The 19,814-nt window shown below is 52.8% G+C and overlaps 1 protein-coding gene across 3 annotated transcripts in view; it reads right to left on the reverse strand.

Moving 5' to 3' along the window:
- The window catches only part of TANC1 (tetratricopeptide repeat, ankyrin repeat and coiled-coil containing 1), a 68,746-nt gene extending 49,206 nt beyond the window's left edge, over positions 1-19,540 (reverse strand). The window contains exon 1 of one of the 3 annotated variants that reach the window (XM_071561947.1): positions 19,450-19,540. The gene's annotated coding sequence lies outside the window, so the exon portion shown is untranslated. Of the gene's footprint in view, positions 1-7,147; positions 7,203-16,484; positions 16,506-19,449 lie in introns of those variants that run through there. The other 2 variants (XM_071561948.1, XM_071561949.1) reach the window with 2 other exon arrangements.
- Between the last annotated feature and the right edge of the window lie 274 nt (positions 19,541-19,814).

Consider the following 19,814-nt stretch of genomic DNA (forward strand, 5'->3'; position numbering starts at 1 on the left):
CAAAACCAAAACAAACCAAAACCATACACCAAACTTATTTGTACCTCCCGGGACTCTTCCTGACATACACCCCAAAGCATTTCAGCTTCAGGTGAAGGATTTCTTCATACCCATCTTTCACACTTCAGGAAGACTGATCAAACTGAACAGCAACAGTGTGCACTGTGAGGAACTGTGTTCCTCATTCCTTGAGCTGGGCACGGGATATTGGACCTTGTTTTGCTTTAAACACACATCTGTACCAATAGGACGTTTCCCAGTAGTGCTGGCACCTTGTCTTTCCAAGCACACTGTGCTTCTCTTCTCCCAGTTCAGATTTTCTTGGTTCCAATTTTTACATTCTGCCATGAAACCACTTGTTGGTTGTTTGGGTGGGTGGGGGTTTGTTTGTGTTTCTCTGAAGATTTGAAAGTCTTTTACAAACTGTCACTTCCATTTTAAAGTGGATACCAGACGCAGATTTGTTATCCCAGGGTGATACTGGTAATGTCTCAACAGAACCCTTGTCTGGAACTCGAGTCCAGGTCAGCTGCTCACAAAGTTGCAAGTCCCAGCTCACATCAAATACACTTTCCAATGGGTGCTGCCCTCCCACCAGCTCAGCTGTTTGTGTACAGATCAGGAGACTTTCCACACAACTGCTTCCTGCTCCGAGCATGAAGGGAAGGGGCAGAAAGTCCCTTGACTCCAGAGTTTGTATGGTCAGCTCTTCTGTGAGGGACTCCAGAACATGGGCAGCTTTATCAAGTGCAAGTGCCAGGCCATGGAAAGGGTCTGGAGCAGAGGCACCTGCAGTAGGTCAATTCACTTCTCGACCTGTACAAATGAAGCACTTTATGACCTGGGGAATCCTCTGAAAAGCAGAGACCAGAACAGGTCTCTCCACATTTTCACTCTGCCTTCGAGTCTCCTTCAAACTCAGCAGTGCCTTGCATGAGAATATTTTCCATGTACAGCTACTGCTGCAGACACCAGCACCAGGAACGAGGTGATTCTCAGCTCCTGTTTGCAGTCACAGCTTTTGTTTCACCTGCCTTTCCTACCAGAGCGGGTTATTTTCAGAGACCTCCCACAGCAGTCCAGCACTTCTGCAGAGGCCAAAGAGTTCATGCTACACAGCAGGTAACACCTGAGCTAATGCCCACAAACCCCAGGTGTGTCACCTGCCTCCTGCAGCTCTGGTGTTCAGCTCTCTTGTTTACCCCCTGAGAACAGTTAACAGTTATTTACACTGGAAGGAAGGGTAGAACACCTTAGTCTACTGTTTGCACAGAGGTACTCACAGATTAAGCATCTTTCAGTGTGGGATTTATCAAACACGTATTTCAAATAATATGTATTTTTAAAAGTGTATTTTTTATTTTTGAATCCCAAAATCCCAAGTTCTACAGAGAAATGCTTTCACTGACTTCAAAGGTATTCAGAGTGCCATTGTTCACACATAGAAAAGTCTCAACATTTCTCTTTTCTGAAAATTTCAAATTCCTTTAGCTGAACTGCAGATTTGAAACAATCAAAACACAGAAAAAACAATATTCACAGGAGCAAGGTGTTATTGATCTAACACCAGTCAAGACAGTAAGTAAAAATCCTTTGAAATGACTGCATTGTGGATCATCAGTGTCTGGCAGTTTATAATAAACAGGGGGCATATTCCCAGACTAGGAGACTCCTAACTCAAGAATGAGCACACATTTGAAGAGAACTGTGGTTTTACTTGTTTTTAAGGTACAACTTCCAATGAGATAGACTTATTATGATTCAAATGCATGAATGAAGATGATAAAACATACACTGAAGAGATCTGGCTCCGACCTCATGCAACAAAGCAGAAAGTGGCTTTATGTAGTCAGACCCATGGAAGTTAAATAGCTATTACTGAAATATTTTATACAACACCCCAAACAATTACTATCCTTACCCTTTGTAGCTGCTTCTTACGCAGGAAAATCCACAGATATCAAACTGACAAGCTATAATGCATTTGTGGGATTTGCTCCTCCCTCAGTCACCTAATGACTATTAAGCTCACCTAGGAGATACTCCCCATTCCCCCCTCTCACCTGAGCCCAGGAAAGCTGTGCTGCAGTTTAACAGGAGCTGCAGAAGAACAGCAACGTTCCCAGTTTGCTGTTCACTTCTGAGGTGGAATTATGCCTTGAGGCACTATTAAAATACAGTGAAAGAGGTGAAAGATGAGGAAGTGTGAGAAAAAACCCTCATTACCATGTTAGCTATTAGAATGTGCTCTTGCAGCAGCGTTTTTCCCACCAGTCTGGATCTAGATTTGATTTCCCAGGTGCCAGAGATGTACTTATCCTGCCTTGCAATCACCCAGTTTCCTGCCATGCTACTCTTTTACCTGATTGTGGATTACTTTGGCCAGTGTCCCTGAGGATTGCAACCCAGGGGAAAAGATGGTCACCTCACTTCACTCTGTCCAAGAGCCCTGGGCAGGTGCCAGCCACTGCAGAAACGACTCTTTAGCACTATTTAGGAGATCACTGCTTTCCAGCTACTCCTTACTACCCTGAAGCAGATGGAGAGCTCTCACAAATCAGAAATATTCACTACAAAGGTCGTAAGCACCTGCTTGACCAACCCAAGGCTGTGGCCATCATGCAGATGGAGGATCACAAGTGGAAACACCTGCTGGGGAAGAGCAGCAGTTCTCAGAGAGCCTGCAAATCTTAACTGTTCACAGGTGTTTCTCGTATGGCAAATCTCTGGCCAGAGATCAGGTGTGCTTCCCTTTTTGTTCCCATTCTGCTGAGACCCTCCACAGAAAACACCAAGACCAAAGTCTTCTACCACTTTCTATAGAATGTCCCGTTTCTGCACATATGACTCACAAAACAAAATAAAACAAAACCAAGGTGATCCTGAGAAAAAAAACAAAACTAAACCCACTTCTAGTTCCTACTCAATTTATCCTTGCTGTTTAGGCTTCCTTCTGAACCTCACCCCTCCCAGCTCTTGTCACTGACAGGCCACTGTCAAGCTCCTCCAGGCGTGCTGTGCTCCCCTGGTCTCTTTAGCCCAACTCCACTCTCACCAGGGCCGTTTGCTCCTCTCAGTTTTATCTTCAGCTATCACTGAAGTGAATTATCCTCAATCATTCCACTGCCTTTTATTTCTAAACTCAATGAATTACCTTTCTTGTCCTCCAGCTTTGCCAGACAAGCATCAGTGTACACAGATTAAGCCCCAACCCCAATTTTTGCTCCAGGGGCACAAGGGTGGAGCGTGGGTCTGGTGAGAGCTGGATAAACAAGGGTGGGGAAGGCTGCTCACCACCTGTCTCCATCTCCTCATGCCAGTAGGAAGGCTTAAAAAAGAAATTGGCCCTCCTCTAAGTGGAAGGTCAGTATTTAGAGAGGCATTGTAGAATGAATTAGGTCATGAGATTTAAAAAGAAGTCCAGAGGAAACACCACGTGCACCCTCCCAGCCAGCAACCCTGGGGAACCAGGGACGTCCCAGACATCACTGGCACTGCAGCAGAGCTGAGCAAAGCAACAGGAAACAGCACCACAGATGTACTTCCTTGCCTTGGTCATATCAGCCACCTTCCAATGCTTTTCATCCTTCCCTCCCACAGTGAACACGCCAAGAGTCACAAACTCCCTACTTACATCAAAGGATATGCCCAGGGATCAGGTGGGGGTTGGTCTCTTCTCCCCGACAACCAGCAGTAGGACAAGGGGACACAGGTTCAAGCTCTACCAGGCTGGATATCAGGAAGAAATTCTTTACAGAGAGGGTGGTCAGGCATTGGAATGGGCTGCCCAGAAAGGGGGTGGATTCACCATCCCTGAAGGTGTTTAAGGTGAGACTGGACGTGGCACTGAGTGAGAATCCACGTCTTGACCCAACCCCACTGTGAGAATCCACCACATCTTGACCCAATCCCACTGTGAGAATCCACGTCTTGACCCAATCCCACTGTGAGAATCTACCACATCTTGACCCAACCCTACTGTGATCAGTCCGTGCCCTGGGCTGGTGATCACAGTGGGGTTGGATCAAGGCTTGAACTTGATGATCTTGGAGGTCTCTTCAAACCCAGTTCATTCTATGATTCTATACAGAAATAAAATGTGCCTCTAATTTCTCACCTGTCCTAGATACAGTCCTAATTTCAGAAGAACATCCAGAAGCTGCCTGTAAAACGCCACCACCGACTCCAACGAGACACCAACAAAGGCAGGGCAGAATGAGCCACCTTCCCTTAAACAGCTGCACTTAAACAGCTCCACAGGCAAAGCAAAGCCTGGTCCTTCAGCTCTGCATCAGTTTAACCTGCTTGCCCCACACTGGGCACACCCACACTGTGCTCCCCACCTGCTGCAGACAGGACTGATGGAACACAGTAGAACTGGGGATCTGGTGCATGAGCCTGACATTCCAGCAGACGGGCTCTTGGACCCTCTGGGCACCCTGCAGCTCCCAGCACAGCCATTCCAAGGGTCACAGGGCCCTGTGTTTGTAGGCCCAGCTCAGAGGAAGCCTCAGTGGGGCAGTCTTTGCCATTTGGATTCAAGCCAGTTTATTCACCTCTTGTCAAAGTTCAGTTACTATGAAGGAACCATCACAGTCTAGAAAGCGAAGTGGGGGCAGAAGCAGAAGAAATCAATGTAGATTGAACACATACCTTTGGTGTTAAAGATAAGCAATAAACAAGTAATACCTGCTTTGCAGGAAATCTGTAACTACAGGACAGGCTACAAACTTCTCATAACGGCACCAAACTGACTGGCCACACGTCTGTAATAATTTTGGGCAGGATGATACAAGGGCTGCACCACCCACCTGTGATCGGGGCTCCTCCCTCTGCGCCGCAGCACAGGGAGGGAACTGTCCTGCAGCACCGGGAGCTGTGTGTGGCCATGGGAACGCTGCGGCAGGGACAGGTCACACCTGCAGGGCACAGCAGTGCCACCAGCGGGCCGGGGACCCACCAGCCCTGCTGCCCCAGGGCCAGCAGAGAGCTCTGCAGGCTCCCTGGGGGTGGGTGAGCAGCCAAAGGCTGCACCTGCCTCCTATGCCACCCCTGAGAACAGTGTAAGGTCCACCCAGAGAGGCTGAACACTAAGGACTTAACCCTCCCAGACTAAAATACCACTAAAATCCAGCAGCTTAGCAAGGGAACTGCTGCAGCTGGGACAGGGGAACCACCACCTGCTTGTTTCCTGGGGCTGTCCAGCTGCAGGGCACAGAGAGGAACAAATACATCACTTCTTACTTCAGCCACCTTAAAACTTCAAGGGAAGGAAGATATCCCATATAAAGATTTAATATCATGAAATACTTTATTAGAAGGGAACAGGCTAAACCAATTGCAAGGGGGATAGCTAATAAGTTTCACTTTCAACTTGCTAAATACTGCAGTTGACAAACCTTATATATAAAACCCCCCTACATACACCTATTTAGTTATCTGCCTGCATGGAGTCCTGCTTTCAAATGTGTATTTGCAATTCAGATCTTGCAAAGTAAACACTTTCTTTTCAGTCCAAAGAACACCGACCAAGCTCTTATCAGCCTTCATACTAAAAAACCCAAATAAACCAAAAACCAAAAACAAACACCACCCCACCACCCCAACTCACAAACTCAAAATCTGACCTGACCAAAATGAGTAACATGTCGAGCACTTCAGGGAGTGCAGAGGAAAGCAAAGGCATCTCTAACACAGTGCTCTGGAAATACCCAACAATGTGACATCCAAGTGACCTCACAGCACAGGCCTCTCTCTCCTGGACACACTGAGGCAGATGTGCCCAACGTTTCCACATTGGTTTGTTTTGTCTGCAAAGCCACACTCAACCAACCAGCAAAGCCCAACAGGAAGGAAGGGGAAAACCCCGATGAGCAGCCCCAGACGTGAAGGGCTTTGCTGTGCCTCCAGCAGGGCACAGACCCACCGGCAGTGGGGCTGCCCTCAGTCCAAGGGGGTTGGTCTGGGCACTGGAAATGCACCTGCTGTGCCTCACCTGACAGGGCCACCCCTGCACACTGCAAAAACCACTGGATTCCACAGGCCACACTAACTGGCAAGTCTTTCAGAAAAGGAAAATAAATTCCCTCTAAAGGGTAAATTAAATCCTTTGATACCAAGCCAAGGCACGAGTACAACCTGGCAGTATCTGATTAGTAGGTGCACAGAACTCAAGGAAAGTATTGTAGGACATAATATGGAAATATTTGCCTAGTGTCTGGAAGTGAGGGCTTCCTCCATCATTTCTTTTCTTCCATCATTTCTTTCATCCACAGAAAAAAAAAATCAGAGATTATTTCCCTCATAGAATTCCTCTATGCACCAACGAGAAAGGGGACCAGGCAAAATCCTGACAGTGTTTTGTCCAGAACAAAGAGGTGACTTTTTCATTATCACAGCTACTTTCCAGGTGTTCAATGAATCAAGTATGCCTGAGATTTCCTTTTTTTAAAGAAATATCACACTAATACAAACAAGATCTTTGAATCATAGTAAGATGGTGCTGATAAAACTCAAAGCTTTCTTCTGGTTTAGTTCCTTATATCTAGTTCCAGATCTCCTATATTCTTCATCCTTCTTACGAGGTACTCTCAGGACTTTATTCTCTGTTTTTTCATGGAGTTTTCCTCCCTTTCAAAAAAGCAGAAATGGTCCCTCTCCTCATGTTTTACTAACAGTTTTCTCCTAACCCCACAGGCCTCTATTTAAGACAGTGATGCCGAATACAGGTGTGTGTTCTGGTCTGTTTTTCCACCCTCCTTGTCACCTACCCTTACAAACTCTGGGACAGGATGTTGTCTACAATCCCTAATCATGAAATGCCTGACCTGAAACGGCTGGCAATCACAGCCACTCCCTTTTGCCAGAAATCAGAAGCAGAGCTCCATCCATGCACAGTCTGTGCATGAAGGACACGTTACCCACTTCCTGCTTCACAGGCCCAAAGATAGAGATGAACACACTTGTCCCCAAGGGAGCACTTTTGCAGGTCTCAGTGGGACTTTACAAATATGCTCCTCTGGTGTCAAATTGATGCTGATGTTTCCTTCATTAGGATAACCACCCCTAGTCTCAGTTCCTAGAGGTACAGTGGTGTGTGTGCAACAACAGCTTGAGGCACCCACAGGGACAGAAAGGAAACACTCACTTTGACTGGGGCAGAGTCATGGAATGGCTGAGGCTGGAAAGGACCTCAAGGAGGGCAAGTCACACAACAAAATGCTGGAAACCTGTACCAAAGACACAGTGCAGAGTTATTTCCTTCAGAGAATGCAACTGTCTAAATGGATCTGCTAACAAACATATCTCCTGCTGCTTTGGGATGAGATAGAGTTAACACACTGTGAAAGTGCCCCTTGGCACACAACCCTCTAAAACACAAAGGAGCAGATACAACTTCTAAGTGGCCCTACCTAAAACGTGGGACTGGGCAGGAACACAAGGGACACGAGGCTCAAACACACCAGGCTGCCCAGGACACATCAGCACAGCTGCACACACACAGGAAAGAAGGGTATAAAGCTGTATAATCTTCGTGGATAAAATAAATTAACAAACTTTGGAATTAAACATCAACGTTTCTGAGGATGCCCAGAGATCAGACACTGAGTTACATCACCCAGGAGGAGTGCTGGGTGTCTACACACACCCCGTCTCCACCCTCAGAGCATCTCCCCACACATGCCAGCTCCCAGCAGCCTGCAGGGCCGGCACAGCCTGACTTCCATCTCTCTGGGGAGGAGCCAAGCCCAGTTTGCTCAGGGCCGCACCGGTGGAGCCTGTACACGCCGGGCAGTGGGTCAGGCTGCTCCTGCAGCTCCTGCTGCCCCGTGCCAGCCACAGGCACCCTCTGTGCTCCCTGAGCCGCACTGCACACCCAGAGCAGCAGCGACGGCGCAGGGAAAGAGCAGGATCTCACTCACCGCAGGTCCAGAGGGAAGGAAAACCGCTCCTCTGAATCACACCAAACTGTTACACTGGCTCAGCTGTTTCCTGAAATCTCACCCAGTGCAATGTGGCAACACAGAAATAGCACCGTCCCCGCTGCCCTCCTCAGCTCCTGGGATGCTGCCTTTTTCTGGCTCTTGTGTAACCCTTCAGTGCTTAATTAATTACCTGATTGTGTTGTGTTCTGGACAGGACTGAGGGATCCTCCTGCAGCGTGACCTGCAAGGCACCACCGGCACCACCCACGTTCTTCCAGCTGCTTTTTCCTTGGAGCCCTTTCCCTGCAATGCACAGGGCAGTGGCACAATGGGGAGGCACCACGGAGAGCCCTGGGCACAGCACCAGGATGAGGCCTGGGCACAGCACCAGGACGAGCCCTGGGCACAGCACCAGGACGAGCCTTGGGCACAGCACCAGGACGAGCCCTGGGCACAGCACCAGGATGAGGCCTGGGCACAGCACCAGGATGAGGCCTGGGCATGCTCCTGCCCGTGGGCTCTCACACAGAGCCTCCCTGGCCTCAGCCTGGCACACCTGGCCTGCCCTCACACAGACCCCAAAACCAGCCAGGTTCCCCACACACACCAGACACGTGCTCTGGGTAGGACTCCTTGTCAGCCACTGCGGAGCTCCAACCAGGGACAAGAACATGGAACACAAGGAACAGCCCAGAGCCTGCTCTTGAAGAAAAATCATAAAGGCTTGTCTATGCAAGGGGAAAAGTGCTTCACATTCACACCCTGCCCTGTCCTGCAATAACTCCCTGGTGTAGACAAGAGCCTACACGCTTTTACCAAAAATACTAAATACCTGGCAAGCCCATATTTATTAAAATTTTACAGTTGTCCTGTTGTTTTCAGTAATTAAACAGCCAAGCACCAGTAAAGCCTCTAACTCAAACACCAGAAAGCATTCCTTCTGCAGGCAAGAGTCCAGAAAAAACTGAATTTAAATCCTCACAACCAGAACTTAACTAGTAGTGAAATATAAACCTGTACCCTTCAAAAAACCAGTAGTTACTCATTAAAATCTTAGGTCTATGCAAATCTTTACAAGTTTGCCAAGACAGCTGTTCTGCCTCTCCCCAGGCTGCTTTGCAAGCCCCCTGTGCACCAAGTGAGTCGAGCTCACTGACTTGGGAAGAGATGCAACACCAAGAACTCACTGGGCTCAAAGCCTGTGAACAGAAGGAAAACTGCAAAGAAACAGAATTCAGTTTTTCACCTGGGGAAGGCTGAGAACTGAAGAAAGGAGGCTCAGGCAAGGCTCACTAAGGAGGAAAGCATCTGTTTTTCCTGTTAGCAGACTTGATGAAAACAGAAGACAATAACCTTGTTTCCAGCAGGCTGAGGGGCAGTGTGAGATTCCTCAGACACCGAACACTTTGCTCACAGAAGGAGCTCCCTCTGCAAGGCCAGGCCCCAGTGGGCCCCGGGGCAGCTCTGGTGGCACACACTGCCCAGGGCCCGGGGGAACTGCACAGGAGGGGGGGCACAAAGGGAAGGAAGGAGTCCTAACAAACCTTGCTGCACATTCCTCTGGTGCAGACTGTTACACAGCTTTGAACTCTGGCACAACAACATCTCTTAATGTCCTCCTTACTGTCTTTTAAGGACAAAGTGCACCATTTCTGGCCAGGGGGAGAAAAAAAATCAACGTTACTTTGGTCTCTTTTCCCCCCAAATTTGCAAACCGTGCCCAGTACCTCCAAATGAGTGTAAAACATTTATAAACTGCTCTGTCAGTCACTGGTCACTTACTGCAAACTTACAGAAAACATCTGGTGAATGCCACAGGGGCACAAAGAATGGCTTAGGCAGAGAATCAACAAAAACATACACACCAGCTTTGCATTCCCAGAGTCTGGAATCCTCCAATCGACTCTGACACTGCACATTAAAGGGGAACACGATGCGAGAGGAGGCACAATGTTCCTGTACTCCACCCTACCCTTGCCCAGTACAATTCACCTGGGGATAAAGCAAAGTTTACCCCGATGTGTTGTCACATTGTGTCCTCAACTTTTCAAATTCTTGCAGGAACACAAAGATTCTGTGTCAGTGGTTGGAAAGTGCTGATAATTTTACTTTACCAGGTCAACACTTTGTGGCAGTAATAAATCTCTTTTCTTCAAACTTTCAATTGCTGCCAAGTTTTGTAGAAACATCCAGGAACTCAGTCCTTACTAACACAAAACCAGTGTAAAACACAAAAACAGTCTCCCTCCAAAACTCACATTAAGAATATTTTATGTCCTTCTTGTTCAAAAACAGAAAACAAGCAACAAAAAACCCCAAACAGAAAAAAAAGAAGAGAAACAAGCCCGAGTCAAACCCAACCCACACATTAAACTCTCCACCAAGTTCCATCTCATTTAAGTTTCCAAAAGCAAAGCTCTTATTTTGCTATTTACTCTTACTTGATTTTGTTCAAATGCTTACTTGTTAAAGTATGGTCAGAAATATAGAAAGGAGATCTGCTAAGGAAGAAATGGATGAGTTTAGTAAAGGACTAGAAGGGAAAAGCACGATCTGTATCCTACTCAGATCCTCATATTTGGCCAGATAAAACAAAGCTGAAACAACTCAAGCTGGACTCTGCCTATTCAGCAATTAAATACCTCTGCTGTTCTAAGTGCAATAGCTTTGAATTTGACTTAAAACTACCAGCTTTTGACAAATTAGAGACATTTACTACTTAATGCATCACATCATTAAGTACATGGAAGCAAAGTTGCACCAGGACCTAATCCATTTACAGATGCAAAACCATTGAGACCCACCCAGAGCTCCCCAGGCCTGACCCAGGCTGGATCTCCAGGGTTCACATTCACACAAACACACCAAAAACCTGCTGGCAGGGCATTTCCTGTGTGCTGACAAGCTCCAGCTTCTCTCCTGCTGGAGCTAAATTTAACTAAGATCCAGTTTCAAGAAAAAGAGAAAAGAAAGCCAAAACAAAACAAACAAGGAATAAAATCCTGCTAACAAACACAAAAACCAACCCACACCATAAACACAACTTCGGTGCAATGCAGCAAACCTGTTACAGGCACTTTGGGTTTGCAGCTGTTAATTATCAAATATATTAAATAGGCAGAAAACAGGCAGGCACCCCTGGCCCCCTGACTCTGCACATCTCTGAAACTGCTTTTGATGTGCTCTGGGGCACAGGGGGCAGCAGCTCCCCCAGCCCAGCTCGAGGGGTGTGTGACAGGCAGAGCCTGGCAGGGTGGGCAGAGGGTCCAGCACTGCCAGGGGTGCCCAGGGCAGGCAGAGGGCCCAGCACTGCCAGGGGTGCCCAGGGCAGGCAGAGGGCCCAGCTCTGCCAGGGGTGCCTAGGGCAGGCAGAGGGCCCAGCTCTGCCAGGGGTGCCCAGGGTGGGCAGAGGGCCCAGCTCTGCCAGAGGTGCCCAGGGTGGGCAGAGGGCCCAGCTCTGCCAGAGGTGTGTGACAGGCAGAGGGTCCAGCACAGCCAGGGGTGCCCAGGGCAGGCAGAGGGTCCAGCACTGCCAGGGGTGTGTGACAGGCAGAGGGTCCAGCACAGCCAGGGGTGCCCAGGGCAGGCAGAGGGCCCAGCTCTGCCAGAGGTGCCCAGGGTGGGCAGAGGGCCCAGCTCTGCCAGAGGTGCCGGGGTGGGCAGAGGGCCCAGCTCTGCCAGGGGTGCCCAGGGCGGGCAGAGGGCCCAGCTCTGCCAGGGGTGCCCAGGGCGGGCAGAGGGCCCAGCTCTGCCAGGGCAGGCAGAGGGTCCAGCTCTGCCAGGGTGCCCAGGGCAGGCAGAGGGTCCAGCTCTGCCAGAGGTGCCGGGGTGGGCAGAGGGCCCAGCTCTGCCAGGGGTGCCCAGGGCGGGCAGAGGGCCCAGCTCTGCCAGAGGTGCCGGGGTGGGCAGAGGGTCCAGCACTGCCAGGGGTGCCCAGGGCAGGCAGAGGGCCCAGCTCTGCCAGAGGTGCCGGGGTGGGCAGAGGGTCCAGCACTGCCAGGGCAGGCAGAGGGTCCAGCTCTGCCGGGGGTGCCCGGCCCCCCGAAGGAGCATCCCCACACCCCCAACCTGCAGGAAGCCAAAAGGGATCCCCACCAAACTTCCGTGCTTTGCTGCAAACGTGCTAATTCTTGGGGATCTTAATTACAGATTTGTCTGAGCTAGACAGGAGCACATGCAGGTAGAAGGGTAAGAAACAACTCATGGTGGAGCAGGCCCAGCACTGAGCCCCCTGCCCACAGCTCCGAGCACCCAGACCAGTCCACACCCCACCGCTGCCCCAGGAGCTGGGCAGGGACAGCCTCGGGGCCAACCCTGCACGCCCCACGCAGCCCTGGCATCTCTGACCCACACAGCCCTGACACGCCACCATCACCCTGCACTGCCACACTTCATTCTTACAGGGCTGGGACACAATGCATCTTTTCTTAAAAATATAAAGGTGTTAAATTTCAGTAACACTTGGATCACTAATCAGGGGGAAATTCTGCTGCAGAGCAAAACGAGACTGTAATTCTTCTGTAGGCTGTGGAGTTTTCTTCTAACACCACCCCTCTTATTGCAGAAATCTAAAACAAAGAAGGAATCTGCATTTATTGCTAATTCACAAGTTCTAACTTTAAAGCATCACCATGAATTAAAGGCAGCTGACAAAAAACACTCAGACATTCAAATACAGATCTGTAGCTTTGTACACAGTCACAGTATTAGGGATCACTAGAGCTCTAAGCTGCATGCAGCTTTCCAGTTTCTACATTCAGCTGAATTCCCCAAGGCTCACAGGAAGAACGAGACTTCCAGAGCAGCCCTATTTCCAAAATCATTTTGGCCATTTGGACTGCAGAAGTGCCTGGGAAGTGCTTCACAACAAGTGCCTCACCAGGTCACAAACACTGCAAACCATAACCCTGCACCAGCTGGCAGAGTGTTTACTGAAAAGGGTCAGATGGGCACTAATTCATTGACCATTGACACCAACTTCAACAGCATCCCCATCCTCAGAGCAGCTCTGGATGTGAGCGCAGCCCTTTGGGTTTCTGCTCAGGGCTGTGCCAAGCTGCTGCCAGCACGGCACCAGGCGCAGCCTGCGGCCCAGCCGAGTCACCACAGCGCGCCGAGGCCGGGAGCAAAGTGGTCTGTGCCCACAGCGGGAGCAAACTGCTCTGTGCCAACAGTGCCAGTGAGGCTGGGAGCAAACTGCTGCATGCCCACGGTGGGAGCAAAGCGCTCTGTGCCCACAGCGAGGGCAAAGCGCTCCGTGCCCACAGTGAGAGCAAACCGCTCCGTGCCCACAGTGAGAACAAACCGCTCCGTGCCCACAGCGAGAGCAAACCGCTCCGTGCCCACAGCGGGAGCAAAGCGCTCCGTGCCCACAGCGAGGGCAAACCGCTCCGTGCCCACAGCGAGGGCAAAATGCTCCGTGCCCACAGCGAGGGCAAACCGCTCCGTGCCCACAGCGGGAGCAAAGCGCTCCGTGCCCACAGCGAGGGCAAAGCGCTCCGTGCCCACAGTGAGAGCAAACCGCTCCGTGCCCACAGCAAGGGCAAAGCGCTCCGTGCCCACAGCGAGGGCAAACTGCTCCGTGCCCACAGCGAGGGCAAAGCGCTCCGTGCCCACAGTGAGAACAAACCGCTCCGTGCCCACAGTGAGAGCAAACCGCTCCGTGCCCACAGCAAGGGCAAACCGCTCCGTGCCCACAGTGAGAACAAACCGCTCCGTGCCCACAGCGAGGGCAAACCGCTCCGTGCCCACAGCGGGAGCAAAGCGCTCCGTGCCCACAGTGAGAACAAACCGCTCCGTGCCCACAGTGAGAACAAACCGCTCCGTGCCCACGGCGGGAGCAAAGCGCTCCGTGCCCACAGCGGGAGCAAAGCGCTCCGTGCCCACAGCGAGGGCAAACCGCTCCGTGCCCACAGCGAGGGCAAACCGCTCCGTGCCCACAGTGAGAACAAACCGCTCCGTGCCCACAGCGAGGGCAAACCGCTCCGTGCCCACAGCGAGGGCAAACCGCTCCGTGCCCACAGCGAGGGCAAAATGCTCCGTGCCCACAGCGAGGGCAAACCGCTCCGTGCCCACAGCGAGGGCAAACCGCTCCGTGCCCACAGCGAGGGCAAACCGCTCCGTGCCCACAGTGAGGGCAAAATGCTCCGTGCCCACAGTGAGAACAAACCGCTCCGTGCCCACAGTAAGAACAAACCGCTCCGTGCCCACAGCGAGGGCAAACCGCTCCGTGCCCACAGTGAGGGCAAAGCGCTCCGTGCCCACAGTGAGGGCAAACCGCTCCGTGCCCACAGTGAGAACAAACCGCTCCGTGCCCACAGCGAGGGCAAAGCGCTCCGTGCCCACAGTGAGGGCAAAGCGCTCCGTGCCCACAGTGAGGGCAAACCGCTCCGTGCCCACAGCGAGGGCAAAGCGCTCCGTGCCCACAGCGAGGGCAAACCGCTCCGTGCCCACAGCGAGGGCAAACCGCTCCGTGCCCACAGTGAGAACAAACCGCTCCGTGCCCACAGTGAGGGCAAACCGCTCCGTGCCCACAGCGAGGGCAAACCGCTCCGTGCCCACAGCGAGGGCAAACCGCTCCGTGCCCACAGCGAGGGCAAACCGCTCCGTGCCCACAGTAAGAACAAACCGCTCCGTGCCCACAGTAAGAACAAACCGCTCCGTGCCCACAGTGAGAACAAACCGCCCCGTGCCCACAGCGAGGGCAAACCGCTCCGTGCCCACAGTAAGAACAGACCGCTCCGTGCCCACAGCGGGAGCAAACCTCTCCGTGCCCACAGTAAGAACAAACCGCTCCGTGCCCACAGTAAGAACAGACCGCTCCGTGCCCACAGCGAGGGCAAACCGCTCCGTGCCCACAGCGAGGGCAAACCGCTCCGTGCCCACAGTAAGAACAAACCACTCCGTGCCCACAGTGAGAACAAACCGCTCTGTGCCCACAGTAAGAACAAACTGCTCCGTGCCCACAGTGAGAACAAACCGCTCCGTGCCCACAGTAAGAACAAACCGCTCCGTGCCCACAGCGATAACAAACCGCTCCGTGCCCACAGTAAGAACAAACCGCTCCGTGCCCACAGCGAGAGCAAACCGCTCCGTGCCCACAGTAAGAACAAACCGCTCCGTGCCCACAGTAAGAACAAACCGCTCCGTGCCCACAGCGGGAGCAAACCACTCCGTGCCCACAGTAAGAACAAACCGCTCCGTGCCCACAGTAAGAACAAACCGCTCCGTGCCCACAGCGAGGGCAAACCGCTCCGTGCCCACAGTAAGAACAAACCGCTCCGCGCCCACGGCGAGAACAAACCGCTCCGTGCCCACAGCATGGACAGCACACCAGCTCAGGTGCCACACAGCCGCTCACCCCACCAGCCAGGACCTCCTGCCTTCAAACTGGCACCCTGGCAGAAATCAGTACTGCCAAGCAAGAAAATACATGAAATACAGAACTGGTGGTGGCACTGCCTCAGGAAACCAATGCCATCTCCCAGCAGCTGCCCCCAGCCATGCAGTGCAGAATCGGCTCTCCCAGGCACCGTTTGTTACCTGGCCCTCTGCTGCCGGACTCATAAACACCCCTAAGGCACCGCAGCCTCTCCAGACACCACACTGAGGCAGACAGTGCAAAGGGGCATATTCTAGCACCAAACTACCTTTGCAGATGAAGCCTTTATCTCAGCAGGCACCCCTGGGTGAGGGGGTAAACAAAAACACAACTCCTGAGAATTCTGGGAAGAGAAACAGGACTCTTAAAAGCTAGTCAGGAACCAACAGGAACTAGAACGCAGGTGCTTCAAGAACCAGGAGTGACAATGATGGATGAAAAAGAAGTCTATCCAGTGATGTATCACCTATAACAGCACAGACATATGAAATGCTACACTGGATGGACAACCCTCTGAAGGCTCATGAAGTTAAAAGACAGGGAAGAGCAGCAAGAGGACAGTCCAGCCATGAAAACAGACCCAAAGCACCTGAAGCACAAAACCAAGTGGCAGAAAACCTATGCTCCAGTTCAGACTCTCCTTCATCCCAGTGAGCAGGAAAGGAACACTGCAGGAGACTGAGAGGTGTGTGGAGAGCCCAGACCCAGCACCAGAGAGCATCTGGAGAGCTCTAAGGGGTTTATACCCCTATACACAAACTAGTCAGGTAAGTCTGCTGAAACAGCCTTACAGAACTTCCCAAGTACAAGGACTACTGAAGGACTAAGTCAGTCATGCTACACAATGAACTTGACAAGGAGAAGGGAGTAAGAGACAGCAGAGAAAGCACACGTTAATATTAGGCCATGCAATAGATATTCTCCCTTAATGAGCAACTGATCCTTTTATTTTCCTCCCTGCAGGACAAGATCAGAGAGTTTAAGGCTCCACCAAAACAAACTTTTTTAAACAAGGCACTTTTCACACTAAGGTAAACACAAACCCAAATGCAGTGAGGACCACGGGCTGTTGCAGCAACTGCTTCTGGTGCTACAATAAGCCATCGATGCTCAGAAGTCACCTTCCTAACAGTGGTGCTCCCTACACACAAATATATTGTTACAAAATCAGCCCTTACACAATTGTTAGGCCACATGCTGGGGGTTTCTCCAGTGCCACAGCTTTGTGATAAACTCTCCAACCTCCACGTCAAGTCTTGGGAGCTGAAAGCAAACCAAGAGAGATGAACTAACCCAGTTTTCTTAAACATTACCCACACACAAAACCCAAAGAGGACCCTTCTCTGTTTTTCTGGGAAAAGTGCAGATCTAGCTTCTCATAAAGCTTGAAGCACCACTTTTTAGTTAAAACAGCATCTCTACAGATAAACCTTAATTTTAACACCACGGATTTCAATGTACAGATGTTTATGGACGTCATTACAAATAACCAACACACGATGTTTTAAAGATTTGCTGAATAATCTTCCATCTCCAAAGAGAGGTTTCACCTTGATGAGAGTAAGAAGTTCAGCTATAGAAACCCAGAACATCTCTGCTAAGACTGCTCAGCTGCCTGAACGTGTGTACACTCAGATCACAAAGTTGCCATGGCATCAACTTCAGGACTGTGGTTAGACACACAAAATGTCTTTTTCCTACAGACTCTTATAGGAAGCTGAGCAACTTTGGCCACGAAACAAATATGTTTTGGCTCTAAAGGAGACATAATTCATTCCCATTTGGGCATTCTAATGGTTAGTTACACTGAGAAAGCACAGCAACCAGCACTTCAGAGCACCCGTGTAAATGGAGCTCTGAACACGCTGCACCAGCAGTGGCAAAGGGAAACTATTTGTGCTTACCTTGTCACTGCCATTACAGCAGGTCAGAATAAATAGGAAACATTTCTTTTTGGCCACTGTGGATCAAACTACAGTGGGAGGAAATTTTCTAGGAGCTAAGGTATCACATTTATTCCCCTTATTCCCTGGTATTTTCAACTGTACAAGTATCAGGCTATTTTTAAGCAAGAGCTATCAAACCCATGAGCTAACACAGGACTCGTGCATGTACTGAAAAACTCTGAGAAACACCTGGGGCAGGGGCACACACACAAACACACACACACACACCCCTGGGGCAGAGGCACACACACACACACACACCCCTGGGGCAGAGGCACACACACACACACACACCCCTGGGGCAGAGGCACACACACACACACACACACACACGCACACCCCTGGGGCAGAGGCACACACACACACACACACACACACACACACACACACCCCTGGGGCAGAGGCACACACACACACACACCTGGTGCAGGGGCGCACACACACACACACACACACACACACACACACACACACCTGGTGCAGGGGCGCACACACACACACACACACCCCGGGGCAGGGGCACACACACACCTGGGGCAGGGGCACACACACACACACACCTGGTGCAGGGGCGCACACACACACACACACACACACACACACACACACACACACCTGGTGCAGGGGCGCACACACACACACACACACACACACACACCCCTGGGGCAGGGGCACACACACACACCTCCCTGGGGCAGAGGCACACACACACACACACACACACCTCCCTGGGGCAGAGGCACACACACACACACACACACCCCTGGGGCAGGGGCACACACACACACCCCCCTGGGGCAGGGGCACACACACACACCCCCCCCTGGGGCAGAGGCACACACACACACACACACACCCCTGGGGCAGAGGCACACACACACCCCTGGGGCAGAGGCACACACACACACCCCTGGGGCAGAGGCACACACACACACACACACACCTGGTGCAGGGGCACACACACACACACACACCCACACCCACCCCTGGGGCAGGGGCGCACACACACACACACACACACACACACACACCCCTGGGGCAGGGGCACACACACACACCCCCCCCTGGGGCAGGGGCACACACACACACACACCCCGGGGCAGGGGCACACACACACACACACACACACACACACCCCTGGGGCAGGGGCACACACACACACACACCCCTGGGGCAGGGGCACACACACACACACCCCCCCGGGGCAGAGGCACACACACACACACACCCCTGGGGCAGGGGCACACACACACACACACCCCTGGGGCAGGGGCACACACACACACACACATCTAGGGCAGGGGCACACACACACACACACACCCCTGGGGCAGGGGCACACACACACACACCCCTGGGGCAGGGGCACACACACACACACCCCTGGGGCAGGGGCACACACACACACCCCTGGGGCAGGGGCACACACACACACACACACACACACCCCTGGGGCAGGGGCACACACACACCCCCCTGGCGCAGGGGCACACACACACACACACCTGGGGCAGGGCACCATCAGTGTCACCCCGGGCTCACCCCCACAGACCCATGTCTCCAGTCATATTCTACTCCTGAGAACAGTCCTTAAGGATCCAGTTCACTAATCCAACAAACATCATGAGGCTACGGCAAAAAAGTGCTGAGGAATCCGAAAGCTTGAGAAACTATGCTGTAAAATGCACCATTAGCATACATTATTAGTAAAGCACGCGTTAAAGACAAATGAAGTTCGGATTTTACTCCGGAGCTCACAGCAGGCGCACTGATGACCGGGAGCAGGCCCTTCTGTCCCGGCTGCCCAAACCCGGCGGCCGGGCAGACCCGCACATGTCCGCACGCACTGCGGGCCCTGCCCGGGCCGTGCCCGCTCCCGGCGGCTGCCGCTCGCCCTCCCCGCCAGGACCCCGCTCCGCTCCCCAAGGACCGGGACTTCCCGGCGCGGCCACTGAAGGCATTCACACCGCCCAGCCCCACACGCGTGCCAGGGAGGCGGAAAGCCGGGCCGTGCCGAACCCGGGCCGCGCCCCGGCCCCCGGCCCCCTGCCCCGGCCGACATGCCCGCACACGGCCCCGCCACCGAGTTCCGCCGGCCCGGCCCGGGCGGAGGGGCACGGGCACGGAGGGAGGGAGAGAGGGAGAGAGGCAGGCAGGGATGAGGGGGGAAGGAAGGAGGGAGGTCGGTCGGTCTCACCGGCGGCGGCCCGGGCCCTCGCCCCGGGCTGGGCAGGCGCGGCCCGGCCGGGCGGCTCCGGGCTGGGCTGCTCCGGGCTGGGCAAGCGCGGCGGCGGCGGCGGCGAGGGAGGGCCTGGGCGGGAGCGCCCACCGAGGGAGGGCTGGGCCGGGGCGGGGCGGGAGCGCCCACTGAGGGAGGGACGGGGAGGGGAGGAGAGGGCCGGGAGCGCCCACCGAGGGAGGGACGGGGCGGGCCGGGAACGCCCAGCGAGGGAGGGACGGGCCGGGGCGGGCCCGGGGCGGGAGCGCCCACTGAGGGAGGGACGGGTCGGGGAGGGGAAGGCCGGGAGCGCCCACCGAGGGAGGGCCTGGGCGGGCCGGGGC

This window comes from Pithys albifrons, chromosome 8 (genome assembly GCF_047495875.1).
Source record: "Pithys albifrons albifrons isolate INPA30051 chromosome 8, PitAlb_v1, whole genome shotgun sequence".
NCBI classification, from domain to species: domain Eukaryota; kingdom Metazoa; phylum Chordata; class Aves; order Passeriformes; family Thamnophilidae; genus Pithys; species Pithys albifrons.